Source organism: Culicoides brevitarsis, chromosome 2 (assembly GCF_036172545.1).
Source record: "Culicoides brevitarsis isolate CSIRO-B50_1 chromosome 2, AGI_CSIRO_Cbre_v1, whole genome shotgun sequence".
Taxonomy (NCBI): Eukaryota; Metazoa; Arthropoda; class Insecta; order Diptera; family Ceratopogonidae; genus Culicoides; species Culicoides brevitarsis.
The window spans coordinates 6,750,405-6,763,176 of record NC_087086.1 but is presented as its reverse complement, the minus strand read 5'-3'; the positions used below and the strand labels follow the sequence as shown (position 1 = coordinate 6,763,176).

General features: G+C 23.3%; 1 protein-coding gene across 1 annotated transcript in view; it reads right to left on the bottom strand.

The window, feature by feature from the left end:
• The window catches only part of LOC134828388 (protein gustavus), a 34,218-nt gene extending 24,533 nt beyond the window's left edge, over positions 1-9,685 (bottom strand). Inside the window, exon 1 of the mRNA XM_063841357.1 lies at positions 9,413-9,685. The gene's annotated coding sequence lies outside the window, so the exon portion shown is untranslated. The remainder of the gene's footprint in view (positions 1-9,412) is intronic.
• Positions 9,686-12,772: the final 3,087 nt, after the last annotated feature.

Here is a 12,772-nt window from a genome sequence, read left to right as displayed (position 1 = left end):
AAGTGACGTTCGCTAAAAGCTTGTCTTTTTAGCCTTGTGTCGGAGCAACATTTCACTCGTACGTTCTCGCAATGCACTTGAAGATAAATCGACATCAGTTTTTTATGATTGAAATGCGATTTTTTGCTGCAAGTGAACTTGATTTTGGTAAGAGAAATTATTTTTTATTTATTGTTAATTACATTTCGAGTTTTTTTTATGAGCGAAAAACCTTTTTATGACCTTTTTTAAGGTTTTGTAAAGTAAAAAGATAATTTCGATTGAGAAATTTAAAATTTTTAATTTTTTAAATTTAATTTAATTTTATTTGTATTTAATTAATTTAGTATTAATATTTAATTAATTTTTTTATTTATTTTTTTTTTTAATATTTTAACTTTTTTTCTTGCTTGTAATTTTTTGAATTTTTTTAATAAAAATTTTAAAAATAAAATTTAAATTATAAAAAATTATTAATTAATTATTAATAATTATTAATTAAAATAATTTAATTTAAAATAATAAATTTAATTTAAAAATTATTGATGAATTAAATTATTAAAATAAATTTAAATAAAATAAAAAAAATAAAATAATTATTTTAAAAAATTTTTAAATTTAATAAAATTTTAAAATTAATAAAAATTTAATTTAATTTAAATAATAAATTTATTTTTTTATTATTAATTCACAATATTATTAATTAATTTTTTTTTTAATTAATAAATCGAATTAAATTAAAAAAATTAAATAAAATATTTTTTTATGATTAAGAAAACAAATAAATAAAATAAAATTTAGAATTTTTTCACAAGTTTTTATAAAATTTAAAGTATAATTTTTCTTGTTGAATAAAAAAGTAAAATAAAAAATCGTATATTTTGGCAAATGGGAAAATTCCATTGAAATGCAAAAAACCGGATGCTTTTTTAAAAATTCAATGCATATTAAGTTGATAAAAATTAATGCTTTCTTATTTCCAGATAATCAATTTGTTGCATTTTATCAACTTTCCTTGAACAAAAAACGGATCTTTATGCAAATTTCTTTCCAAAAGTCATTAAAGACCTTTTTTTGGAGATATTTAACGATAAATCTTCAATTTTTTGCATTTTTTATCTTTTTAAAAAAATCTCTTAATTTTTTTTTTCTTTTTATTTCATTCAAGAAAAATTTAAAAAATAATTTCTTGAAAAAAAAACTGAAAAAAAAAAAATTTCATCAACTTGGCGCCTTTTTTCGCAACCTTATTTGCTCACAAACCATCATCAGCTACGCCCCCAAAACCTTCAAGCACAAGACTGCAATTCCTCATCAAACGGTGCCAATCTGTCTATTTCTATTTAGTATTTCAATAACGTGCAAAAAAAAAATGTTTCTATAGAACAACGTCTCACAAACGCGTCACGCTTCAGTGCTCACTTAATTGCCGAGAAACTTTCTGCCATCGCATTGACCTTTCCGCGCGCAAAATGAAAGGCGGAAATATTGAAAATCTCGAAAATTCTATTCTGAGGTGTCCCAATCACACAATTTAACACACAATTAACCGACTTTCAGCGATAAGCGAACGAACGACGCAAAAAGGTCAAAAGTTTCAATTAATTAGTACAATTTTTTTATGACAATTACTTAATCAGCTGATTATTCATCGTCGGTCTCTTTCGAGTTGATTTTTTCTCAGTGTCTCCCTTTGAATGACAAAGACTTGCTGCGAGATTAATTTTGCACGTATTTCTTAAAAAACACATGCGTCCTTGCCACGAACATGTGCTCGTAGTAAAAACATCAAGTCAACATCAGAAAAAAAAATGTTTTGTTCACTTACCTCAGAATTTCAAAATAAAATTTGTTTTTATTACGAAGCGAGTTTTCGCACATCTAATTCCGACCAATTTTCAACCTGACTGATAACAATCGAGCTGTCGAGCAGGTTCAAAAGGCATAAATTTATTATTACACACTTTTGCCCCTTAGGTGAGGTTCAGACAAGCACTCGAAGAAACAATGGCAATTCAAGTCTTTTGAATTTTTTTTTATTTTTTTTTATTAGAATGCAGTAACAAACGATTTTTGCATGAAAAGTCGCACTATTTTGTAATTGTTAGTCAGCATTGTAATCACGTTAATGTCAACACCTTGGTTTTACTTTGTACTCGAATTGTACAGAAGCGATACGCGAAAAAAAAACAACAAACGGCAGTTATGTAGTATCAAGTTCGTTCACTGACATATTCACACATGAGGTCAAAATTTGTATAAGCTCACGCGTAACATTGCACTTGCCGTATAAATAAATTTATTAGAACCTTTTTAAGTAACCTGTCGCTGCTTTTGTGTTTTCGAAACGGCGTATTGTGTGTCGAACAATTGAACAAAAAAAAATTTTGTTATGAATTTTCGTAATAAAAATAAATACTAAATGAATAGAGGTTGTGTCGTGTATGCGTTGCCTTGATTATTATTTTAATTTTTTGGCTAAATAATTTTTTTTAGTATTTTTTTTAATTTAAAAATTGTAATAAAAAAAATGTTTGAATTAGCAGAAGCGCGATTTTCAAATTTTTTTAGTACTAATTTTAGTACAATTGTTCTAAAAGTCTTTTTTAAAGAAAATTTTCAGTTTTTATTTTTGGACAAGAAGATGTTTTTCTTAAATTATATTTATTAGTATTTTTTTTATTTCATTTAAAAATTTAATTAACAAAAAAAAAATGAATTAGAACGATTTTTTTTTTTTTAGTACATTTGTTCTAAAAAAAAAGAAAATTTTCAGTTTTTTTTATAAAATTTTTTTTAAAAAAACATTTTAAATTTTGTAAAAAAAAATTTAATGATTTCAAATTAATTAAAAAAATATAATTAATAAAAATTAATTAATTAATAAAAAAAATTAAAACTTGAAAGCAACATTTATATTTAAAAAAAAGTAAATAAAAAATTAAAGAAAATAAAAAAATTTTTTTCAAACAATTCAATGCCTTAAAAATCTTTAATTAAATATTTTATTAAATTTTTAAAAAATTTTTGATTTTTTTTTTTTTTGTTTTTTTTTAATTATTGACACGCGCGTTCAAAAATTAATTGACTGGAATTTTTTTTTTTTTTGTTAATTAATTATTTTTATTAATTATTTAATAATTTTATTTTTATTTAATATATAAAATTCAAAAACATTTATTTTCTTTCGAAATTAATAATTTTTGTACTAAAAGTAGCATTTTAAAATTTGAAAATTGCCTCTCGCTGATTCAATATTTATTTGTACTAAAAATATTTACTTTAGAACTTTATTTATTTATAAAATTATTTAAAATTTAAAAAAAATTATTTAAAAATAAATTTTTATTTATATAATTAAAAATTTTTAATAATTAAAATTTAAAAAAAAAAGTACAATTTGTACTAAAAATTCGTAAATGTCAACACGCTAATTCAAAAAAAAAATATAAAATTCTTTAATTTCTTCTTGATTTTTCCAGATTTCCGTCAAAAAGGACAAATTCCTAATTGCCCAAAATAAAATTCTGATTGAATCAAGGATCCACGTTGTTACATATATTTTCATTGCATTCATTAACCCTGAACTCACCCTATTAAGATTCGCTCGACTCCATCATTATGCAAGCAAAACAACGGCGTCGCGTGATGAAAACCAGCAATAAAATCATAACACGAGGTCCTTAAAGGACTTTTTATAATTTTTGATTATTCATCAAAAGTCAGCCACGAGAAAAAAAACGAAAACCGGTTATTACGCACCGAAACTGACCTTATCCATAAACAACAACAACAACAACAAAAATTTCGCATCGAACGCCAATAAAACTTTCTTTCGTGAATAGAATTAATAAAAACGAATTATTACCGCGATCGTCGTCTGTTTCGTCGTCATTTGATATTAGAGAGATATTAATTATTTATTATTAAATTTGAATAAGATTTGAGAGTTTTCGGCTGAAATTTTTTTTTTCGCCGCTTGCATGAGACGAATATTTAATGCATAATGTTGATGAATGATGATGTTTGAAGCGTGAGCTGAGCATTCAATGTCGCATAGCATGTCAAGGGCAAGCCAGTTAGTTAATTGTTAATGGGAGGCGCGGTGAGAGAATTTGGTTCAGGGACGAGAACTTTTTCGTTCGATCGAAGGATTTCGAGGATTTTAAGATGTTGAAAAAATTTCGATCGAAATCGGTGAAAGCCGGAATATTTTTTTTATATTTTTGCGAAGGAAATACAGCTTTCGATTTTTGCTCGAGTTAAAGATTTAACCCGTATTTAAGTCTGATTTGACAATATGTAATAATTTTCAAGGGTGACGACCTTTAAAAGCAGCAAATTGGTTAATTAATGGAAATTTTCCGCAAAGAATGACGTAAAAGAATAAAATGTGACGTTAATGGTGATCTTGAGATAGAATTATTATTAAAAAAATTCATAATTTTAATGCTAAAAATTGACAAAAAAAATTAAAAATTATAAAAAAAATTAATAAAAATTAAATTAATTAAAAAATTGCAAAAATTTTAGTACCTACTTTAAAAAGTGCTTTTCGGACAAAAATTACGTAATTTGTTAATTTTTTAACAAAAATTTGACTGTTCTTTTTTATGGGTATTTGTTTTTTTTTTGTTATAATATACCTAAATGAAAAAGTATAAAAAGAAGAATATTAAAACACATTTTTTGTTTTGTATCTGACAAAAAATTAAAGATCTTCAGTTAATATGCAAAAAATTAACGTACTTGAAATTTAAAAAAAAAGTTTAAAAATTAATTTTTGAAAATTTTTTAAAAATATTTTATCTTTAAAATTTAATTTTTCAGCCTCAAATAAGACAAGTTAAAGACAAAATTTAATTATTTAAATGAAATTTACAATTTTTTATGAAGATTTTGTGAAAAATTTTATTTTTTAAAACGGATTTTCATTTTAGAGTGATATTTTTTTTTTTAATTTTTGAATAATTAACACTTAAAAATATTTTAAAAATAATTTCATAAACAAAATATCTAAAATATTTCAAATATTAAATTAAAATTAATATTTAAAAAAAATAATAATTTTAATAATTATAAATAATTATAATTTTAATATTTTTTTAAATAATTATTTAATTTAATAAAAAAAATAATTAATTAAAATTTTTAATTATTTTAATTTAAATTTTATTAATTTTAAATAATCTTTAATAATAATTAATAATATTTAATTAAAATTAAATAATCAATTTATTTAAAAAATTTTAAAAATTTAAACTAAAATTTTCAGGAATTCATTCTAAATATTTTATAAGCTTGAAAGCATATGAAATGAAATTTTATCAAATTTAAATCCAAAACCCTTTCTTTAAATAAATTTTCCTTAAAAAAATTAAAATTTTAAAAATAAAACCTTTAAAACCCAATGAACCGTAAATTAATCTATCGAGACATTTCTCCAAGAATCTGGTCCCAATGGCAAAATTAACACCTTTTACATGCCCATTCTCCGTTACTTTTGACTACCTTTCACTCAAAAACAAACAAATGTGTTCTCAAATCCTCATTAATTAACATTCACTCAAATATCTGTCAAAATTTAATCGATCGAAATTCTAATCTTCATTCAATTTATCAATTTTTTTGCGCAATATTTTTTTTTATTTTTGTGACGAAACGAGAGAGAAAGTAAATAAATAAAAAAATCATCTGTATCATTTTTTGCCCATATTTTTTTTATTGATCACCTATTCGACTTTTTTTCACTTTTATTTTTTTTTGTTTGCCGGAATTTCTCCTCTCTTGTAATCAAAAATTAATTTTTTTGTGTCTGACACCAATTTATTTATAAATTCAACGATTAATTTTTACTCTCACTCCTTTATTTATATTTTTTTGCCTGACTTTTGCATTCACGAAATAAATTTCTCAGACGAGTTCGTCACACAAATCATCATTTAAATTGTGTTTGAATGACTTTTTTTATGCGGCTTCTTCGCCCAAATAAGCTCAAATTGCCTATGATAACGATCAATATCCATACGAACGTGCGTCGTGCATTTTTCGGTGTCTTGTCTCGTATCGTCGTGGGTAGTGCAAAAAAAAAAAAAGAGTTAAAAATAAACACATAAACCTAGAATATATTAAACTTTAAGTCAAAACTGGTTTTTTGTGTTTACATTGCCAGTTGTTTGGCTTACAAGGGAAGACGTTCGACATCGATTTCCAAAATTTTTACGGAATTTTTATTTTTGTAAAATTAAAAAAAAAAATTATATGCAAAATAATGCAAAAATGAAAGGGAAATTTCTTCACATGTAAATTTTTTTTTCGTTTCTCTTCATATTTTTTTTTCTTTGTTTATTTTTTATTAAAAATTAATTTGCAGGGCTTCTCATAAAAAAAATAAAAATTAAAAAAAAAAATAAAGAACAAGCTTAACTGTTCTTGTTCTCTTTCTCCATGTCTTTCGATGTTATTTATTATTTTTTTTTCGTTTCATTACTTTTTTTTTCGTGCATCGCCTCACACACAACCAACGCAACGCACGAAATAACGGGACTGCAGCTGATATGCACACAAGCAACTAAAAGCCAGCAAAAGACAAGAAGAAGAAAAAAAAGTTCACAATAAAAAAAATTATTCCCGTTACATGTTCGACTTTTTCGCTGATGATTTTTTTTTTGCTGCTGTTCGTTAATTTTTTTTCTTTAAATCTTCTTTCTACGAAAAATTCGAAGGTAAATCAGAGGCACAAAAAACGGCAGGTCCGTGAATTGTCTGAAAATCAGCTGAGCCAATCTCGGCGAATAACGTACGGAAGACGAAGACAACAATAAATTTTAAAAATATGCGCGATGATGTGTGGGTCAGTGACACAGGCAAAAATACGAATTTTTTTGTGTTGTTCAAAAAATTACTCATTGGAAAGTTGAACGACGAAAAAAAAAGAGACTGTTCCTAACGTTTCTTTTTTTATTTTACATTTGCCAAAAAAAAAAAAAAAAATAACACGCAACTTTAAACTAGTTGTTGATGTTTTTTTTATTTTTGCAAAAAGTCAATAACTCTTCTAACAAGAAAACCAGTTAGCGACTTAATGAGAATCGTTCGTGAAAAAAAGAGAATATTTTTTTTGCACGAAGTATTTATAAGTGATATAATCCCAAACCTGCTTTGTTCACCTCCTTTCTGCGATCCCGTCTTTATTTTTTTTTTGCACACTTGAGCTACGGAGCGAAATAGTGCTTAAAAGATAAAAAAATATAAACTACTGCTGCTGCTATTTCATTTATTTAGAAAAATGTTCATAAAAGTTTCGTCGTTTTATGTGTGCATGCCAGTACGTTTAAGGTCATTTACCAGCTGGATGTGGAGTAAATATATAAATAATCTCGTTCTTATTATCGATGTGTTGGTACATGCATGGCGACAATATGCTCATGAGACAATATCACACAGACTGCACTCGAAGTGACTCGATTTGACAGAGTATTTCATAAGAACTTGTCTTGAATGTTTTTTTCGTTTTCGAAAAAACGAGCACTAATTGAGGCGCGTTGCGTGTTGCTGATTTTTTGCTTATTTTTTTCCGGTTTTTGATGACAAAGAATAACGGTTCTTTTATGTTTCGTTGGAAATTTGATAAAAATGACAGAATTTATAAAAAAATTGTTTAGAATTCATGAAAAAATTTGATTTATTATTTTAAAAATTTATCTGAAAATGTCTTCGTCATTTATAGGAATAAATCTTTTTTTATGTCTATTATTTTTTTTTAATTTTATTTAAAAAAAAAATAATTTTTTTTTCAAACGAATCATTAATTATTCATAATTAAATTTATTAAGAATAAAAAAAATTAATTCTTAAAAAATTGACGAAAATTTAAAAAATCTGACATCTCGTCAAATATTTTCTATTTATAGAACAAATATTTATATATTTATTATTATTTTTTTTTAAATAAAATTAATATAATTATGGCAAAATTTAAAAAAAATGTATTTTAGTGAATTAAAAATTTATAAAATAATTATTAAAATATTTAGATTTTGTAAAAATTATTTTACAAGTTTTATAACATTTGGATTAAAATCAAATAATTTAAACAAAATAAAATTTTAAATTTCTAAGTAAATATAATTTTAAATAAAATTTAAAATTTTAAAAAACGATTAAAGATTTTTTGTCATAAAATGTAAATATTTTAAATATTTTATGAATTTTTTAGAGGAGAAAATAATATTTTTTTTAAAGTTGATTTAAAATTTTAAATAAAAAATATTTAAAAAAATATTTAAAATAATTTAATAATTATTTTTTTAATTTAATAAACAAAAAATTTTAAAATTAATTAAAATAAATTTTAAAATATTAAAATTAATTATTTTTAAAATTTAAAATATTAAATTTCAATTAAACTTGATTTAGTTTTTTTAAAAATATTATTTTATTCAAAAAAAAAATTAAATAAATATTATTAAATTTAATTTAAAAATCAAAATATTAAATTAAAAATAAAAATTTACAAATTTTTTTTTATTTATATAATTTTAAAAAATTAATTTAATTGTCTGTTTTTTATTTAATTAAAAAATATTTTTAAAAATTATTAAACTTATAAATTAATATTATTTTTTAAAATAATAAAAAAATATAATTAAAAAAAATAATTAAAATATTAATTAAATTATTAAATTAATTAATTTTAATTATTATATTTAAAAAAAATAGTTAAAAAAAATAAAATGTTTTCTCAAAAAATATAAAATTTAAAGAACCGAAAAATATTATTGCATTCTAAAAACAAACGGGACTTAAAATTTCTACCTTTTTTTATTTTTGCAGATGTTTCTGAGAAGTTTAGCCGGTCAAACTTGAATCTTCACACAAAATATTCCACTGTTTTGCAGTCGTTTCCTGTTATTGACAAATGATCACACTTTAAAAACGGTTCCTGATTACTGTTGTTTTTTTTTTAATGTATTCTGTCGCAACTCGCAAGGACTATCTCAACCGATCAATGACCGAGAATGAGATCATACCGGTAAATTTTATTATTTTATTTTCTCGTTCTATAAAATATAAAAAAAATTATAATACTAAATAAAATGCCACCCTCTCGAAAACAACTGTCCATATTTTTTGTGTGTTAATTTTAGTGAATTGCCCCTGTAAAAAGTTACATTTACTTTTTTTTTCGTCGTTCATTCAACACTGTTTGTACTAGATTCTGACTCAAATCTCCATAGATACACACAAAGTGCACGCAGCTTGTTGTTGTACGGTTTTCATGCCATTCCATAGTGACTTGTTATTTTAATATTATTTTATAAATTTATCGCTTATTATGTGCTTTGGAAATCTATCGAGCTCTCTATTTTCAGACACATACAGATTTTTACACGAAAATTGAGTAAGGATTTCAGTAGTATTTCCTGCTTACCTTCAAATTATTCTGGTTTTGTTGGTGCTGTTCAATTAAAACTATTACATCAAAGTTGACACTGCTGCTGCTGCTGCATTACAAAATTTTTACGAAAAAAAAAATTTTTTGTTTGTATGGGGGATGGAGATGCACTCGTATTTACGTTTTTCTGTACGAAAACGCGTTTAATCCAAAAATAAATATTTTTTTGTATGAAACGACATACAATTATTTTACATCACAGAATTTATTTTTTAAAAAAAATGTACTGAGTGTTAATATCAATCAACTTGTATTTTTATTATTTTTTTTTTGTTTGTTAAAAAAAAATTATTTTTTATTTATTAATTTTTTTTTTTGTAAGTCTTGTCATAAATTAATATTTTTTATATGCACTCGATTGCTTGCAACTATTTATTACAAAATTTTCGTAATATTTTTTTTTATTTATTTTTTATTTTTCATGTAGGTTGCATTGAAGACTGGTTCTAGTTCACTAACACTTGCACAAATGTGAATTCTCTCGTTGCCTGTGAGGAATCCTCAATTCGCTTATCTTTTGTGTACTTTTGAATTGAGAGGAGCCGACGACGACGATGACTAGCTGCTGGACTGCACTGTGGATGAATATCACAACAACAACAATAACACAAAACTATTGAGCACAGAATACTTCCTCGTTCTCGGTTTTTTTTGTGTCTTTGTGAAAAATCTCTTTTTATTATTTTTACTCAGAATTTATTCTTATTTCACGAGAATTTATTTTTTTTTATTTTTTTTTTCTAGCCTAGAGAAGAACAAGAAGAAACAGACGAATATCCAAAATGTTGCAAGAGCAAGAGAAGAAGAACTTTGGATGCATCCGAAAGTTGAGATGAATTTTTTCACTTGAATTTCTATTTTTTCACGTAAATTTATTTTTCCGGTATTTTTTTGGTGTTTTTTCGCGTGAGAAATGGAGCCTTTTCTGCCTTTTTTGAGATTAATTTTTGATGTGATGGAGAAAAATAATAAACTTTACTTGCATACTTGCAGAGTTTGTATTTATCACTGAATAAAGCAAAATTGCGCATACGCAATACACTGTAGGCAGCACCGTGTAGACGGCTTTGTTCTACTTTTTCGGAGTAGAGAGAGCACGAACAGTTGTCTCCGTAGGCGAATACATTTATTTTTAACGTTTTTTGTCGCAACCCCCTACGATTTTGTCGAAAATATTCAGGGAAAAATATAAAAATTAAACATAAAATTTTTTGACATTTTTTGACATAAAAAACATACTACATAAAATATAAAAAAAGAATAAAAATTGCTTTAACAAAATTTTTTTTTTTTTTGAAATGCAAAATATTTTTTTTTAAGTTACAAAGATAAAATTTATTATTTATTTTATTCATCAGTGCCAAATTCTGGAAGAAAAGTTATTTACAATGTTTTTTTTTATTAAATTTTGAAAAACTTTTTTTTTATTTTTAATTTTTATATTTTGAAAATTTTTAAATTTGGAAAAATTTTGTTTGATTATTTCTCATTTTTTGAGTTCAAATTTGAAAATAATACAAACTAAAATTAATTCAATGTTAAGAATCAACAAGACAAATACAAAAAAAAATTAAAAAATATTAATTTTTTAATTTATCTCCCTCCCCCTTCGTCATGGGACAAAAAATGAAAATATTAATTTTATTCGCCTTAACTGAGAGAAATTTAAAAGCGACTTCCATGATTTCCATTAATCTTTCCATTTTTCAGCGAAAAAATTTTGTGTCTTGGGCAATGTGTCTTCTACGGGTTTCCATAGTATTTTGTCACACATTTGGGAGATTTGTGTGAAAGAATTATTTTTTTGCAATGGGTAATGTAACTTTTTTTTTGCATTGGAATAATTTACATTTAAAATTTATTTTTTAATAGTTTTTAAGATTTTTATAGAAAATTTTATTGTAAAATGTTAAATAAAGAGAAGTTTTTCATATTTTTTTTTTTATAAAAAGTTTAAAATGTTTACGCATGTGATCGAAATTTAGGAAACCGGGTGCGGGTAATTTAAATAAAAATAGTTCCAAAATCTGTCAATATGTTTCCAATGGCGCCATGATATTGTTTGAACTAATCGGCGGGGGAGAAGAAATTGCGGTTTAAGAATTTTAAAGCTCTAAATTATTTTAAAATTTTGGAAAGATTTTTTCATCCACAATCTTTCAAATTTGTGACTTTAATTTTATTAATTTAAAAATAATTTACAGATATTTTTCTCATTTTTTTATTGTTGGTAAAATTCAGGGATCAAATTATTTTTTATAATAAAAAATTAATAAAAAAAATATTTTTCAACTTCTTAAAAAAAATGAAAAATTACAATTTTTAAAAATTATATTAAAAACAAATTACACTTAAAAAAATAATTAAAATAATATTTTCAAGGATTTCGATTTTAAGAAATTTAATTTTGTTTTTTTTTACATTTTTTTAAAAAGAATTTTTTTAAATAAAATTATAAAATTCATTTGTAAAAAAATAAAATTTAATAAAAAAACAAATTTATTAATAAATTTAATTATTATAAACTTTATTTTATATATTTTTATAGAATATATTTTTAATAATTTTTAATATTTTTTTATATTAAATTTTAATTTATTTTTAAATCTTTTTAAATGAAGAAAAATTAGAAATTCTATTGTTAAAATAGTTTATACAATTCAATTAATTTCAAAATTTTTTTTATTTAAATCCAAGTAGACTTTGTGTTAAAAATAAAACTATAGAGCAATACATAAAAAAAAACTTAAACAATAATCTCACAATATTACTTCGTATAGAAATTAATTATAAAATTATCTGTCAGAATAAAAAAAAATCATAAAACTGAACTGATAACGGCAAAAAATCCCCATTTCTTCTTTTAAAAAACTTTGTTTTGATTAAATTTTTGCTCAGTAAAGTAGAATCTCTCAAAGAGTTCAAACTTAAGAAAAATGTTTCAAAAAAAGTTAATTTTATTTCTTTTGCAAATTGTGATAATTTCCAATGTTTTTGCCGAAAAATATCCTTGCATATTAAACAAACATGTTTGTTCCATCAAAGACTTGGTAAAAACAAGAGACAATTACACTTACGAAATTCAAGCTGAAAATCCAGAAAAAATCACTCATATTTATTTGCAAGAAAACACTGTTCTTCCCGTTTTTACATCCAACATTTGTGAAACTTTTCCTAATTTATTGGAAATTCACGCTTCAGACAGAAAAATTGAAATTGTGGAAGAAAACGCCTTTGCATCTTGTACAAAATTGAGACTTTTATCGTTGCGTGCGAATGAATTAACAAAAATACCATTCAACGGCTTAAATCGCTTGCACAAATTATATTTGGATT